Source organism: Mandrillus leucophaeus, unplaced genomic scaffold (assembly GCF_000951045.1).
Source record: "Mandrillus leucophaeus isolate KB7577 unplaced genomic scaffold, Mleu.le_1.0 Scaffold488, whole genome shotgun sequence".
Taxonomy (NCBI): Eukaryota; Metazoa; Chordata; class Mammalia; order Primates; family Cercopithecidae; genus Mandrillus; species Mandrillus leucophaeus.
Window position 1 is genome coordinate 280,672 of NW_012105231.1, and position 2,849 is coordinate 283,520.

The 2,849-nt window shown below is 47.0% G+C and overlaps 1 protein-coding gene across 1 annotated transcript in view; it reads right to left on the minus strand.

Moving 5' to 3' along the window:
* Positions 1-386, minus strand: part of BMPR1A (bone morphogenetic protein receptor, type IA) — a 169,355-nt gene extending 168,969 nt beyond the window's left edge. The window contains exon 1 of the mRNA XM_011995389.1: positions 209-386. The gene's annotated coding sequence lies outside the window, so the exon portion shown is untranslated. The remainder of the gene's footprint in view (positions 1-208) is intronic.
* Positions 387-2,849: the final 2,463 nt, after the last annotated feature.

Genomic DNA, 2,849 nt, shown 5'->3' on the forward strand with positions numbered 1-2,849 from the left:
CGGGGCTCGAGAGCCCGGCTCTTGTGGGCTCCTTCGCGTGGACCCGTCCTCCGGCCGACACTCACACTGCAGTGAACGCCAGTCAGCTGGCGTGAAATAAGCAGGTCGCTGGGAAGGCACCAAGTCACCAAGGTGGGGGATGGCCAGGTCGTGGTAGTTGCGACAAAGAAAAATGTAGTCACGTTGCATTTGTTCCTCGCCCACCCACCGCTCCCGGCGTCTCTTCCCGGGCTCCTTGCCAGCGTGCCGAGGCGCGGGCAGGGTGATGGAGGCGCCCCGGCCGGGAAGATCTGCCGGGGAGAGCGGCTTTCCTCATCGATTCGGGAGCGCCAGGCCTGGCGCGCCCGGGCCCCTGTGATCTGCGAGCCCGCGAATTCCAGCGGCATAAGATAAGGAGCGGCGAGGGCCCAACAGGACTGAGGTCAGCCAGCTATAAATACGCCTCCAGTTCCACCGCGGGCTCACTCTGGTGACCTCGTGTACCCTCCGGAGGCTCATTCTGTCCATTTGGAAAATGCAACTAATTGTCGCCACCTGTTTTCTTCCATTTCCCCTCATTCATGGTGGAAAATGCTTTTAAAAGTATTCGATGACCTGTATATGAAGAAAGAGGAGATAGGCCCCTTTTTCACCAAATGTGTCCTTAACCTCCTTAGTAATCCAAGGAATGTATCGAGTTTAAGTCACTTAACAAAAGATGTTCTTTTGAAGATGTATTTTTAAAAATCAGTTTTAAAACTGGGTAAACTGAGTAAAAAGAAAGGGGGAAAGAAAACAATGTGCCAAGCACTTGTATTGACACACATTCTCACCTGAAGAGATGTTTAGATTCCCTTATATTCTGGTGTAAATGTTTGAATTCCCTTGTATTTTTGTTTCAATTTTTTGGTTTATCTTTTATTCTGTCTCCCTTTTCTTCTTACACCTGCCTTTGCCCTTAATGCTGCAGATAGCCTCCGTCATTCTGAATTATTTTTCAATTCTATTTTCTTCTCTTATCTTTTTTTCTGGGCTCTTCAGCTGTCTCAGGTTTGACAGTCATGGGTTATAGTATCTTGCTATGCAGGAATAATAGGATAAGTGAGATTACCTGCATCAACTAAAATTGGTCACTTTTCTTTCTCAAGTTTCCTTCATAATACCCAGCTTTAGTTTTTTGTTTGTTTGTTTGTTTTATTTTTTTGGACAGAGTCTCGCTCCGTCGCCCAGGCTGGAGTGCAGTGGTGCGATCTCGGCTCACTGCAAGCTCCACCTTCCAGGTTCACGCCATTCTCCTGCCTCAGCCTCCCAAGTAGCTGGGTCCACAGGCGCCCGCCGCCATGCTCGACTAATTTTTTTGATAAAAATACTCTACTAAAAATGTAGAGACGGGGTTTCACCGTGTTATCCAGGATGGTCTCGATCTCCTGACCTCGTGATCCTCCCACCTCGGCCTCCCAAAGTGCTGTGATTACAGGCGTGAGCCACCGCGCCCAGCTCCGGCTTTAGTTTAAAGGAAAAGATGGGCCTTTTGCTTAAGGAGATTCAGATTGGTTGGTCAAAGCTCTCATTGATGTATGCTGAGCAATGTGTCGGCAGAGAAAACCATGACAAGCGTGTTATTATGTTCTTTATAGCCTAGTTGGATTTTTAGACATATGAATTGGTCTATAAAATAGACAACAATCTCAGGTGGGAGCCTTAGTACATCAAGTTTCTGAAATGTACAAATGAGTGTTGCCTGGCTTGTGTTATCTGCCACTGTAGAAATGAGAGCAAAATTGAAGCATCAAATTTTAAGTCATGATATCTTTGCTTCTCTGCAAAAGGCTCTCCTTTTCAAATCTTCTGGAATTTTTCACTCTCCTTTGATAAGGCCCAGCTAGTAGCCAGGCTTCAATCCTCAGCTTCAATGCCCTAGCTACCAGCAGCTAGTGGGGCATGCTGTTCTCCCTGGCTACTGGCATGTTTATGCATGCCAGCCCGTTTCTCCAGTCTGCCTGCCTAGGGAGACATCTGGACACGTGTGGTCTGGCCCCTAAACTCAAAAACAACACCTCGGGATCCACAGTTAACATTCTGTAATGTGTTGGTATTCCTTTAAGTGGGTTACCAGAATAGGCTGGAAATGGCCTTTTCCTCTGCCCAGGTAGGTCCCAAGAGAGGTAGTTGTTACATGCCCAAAGCAGCGTTCATTAATTACATTGTGCATTTAGTTATTTGTTTGTGGTCTGAGCCCCTCTGCCCCACTAGAATATAAACTCCATGAGCAAAAGACTTTGTCAGTCTCTTTTTTCAGAGACAGGTTCTCACTTTGTCACCCAGGCTGGAGTGCAGTCGCGTAGTCATTGTTCACTGTAACCTGGAACTCCTGGGCTTACGTGATCCTCCCACCTCAGCCTCCCAAGTAGCTGGGACTACAGGCCAGCTTGACTTTGTCAATCTGTTCTCAACTCTCTCCTTAGAGCCTAGTGCCTGGCAAGTGAATATTTGTTAAACGAAAGAAGAGAAATAAGCACACATGTCCTCTAAGCATTTCTGAACCTTGTCCCCAAGACCCTTTTAGTGTTAGAGGGTGGCATGGCTATCTTGGAAAGAGTGAAGGTTGGCTGGGAAAGCTGTGGATTACATCCTCTTCAGTGAAATGGGACTTCTGCCTTCAGGGATCCAAGTTGAATAGATTAATCCAAGCTGACCATTCAAAGTCATTTTCATATTGTAAAGATTTTATAAGGCAAAAGGCAGCACGAAGTCTCTGGGTCTGATGACAAGTTAGAGCCCAGTAAGGAGGGACAAGTGAAGGAATGCCATTGGTAGGGTGACCCTTTAGGTTGACTTCAAACCCGATATTAAATGGGTGGGAGTTAGGG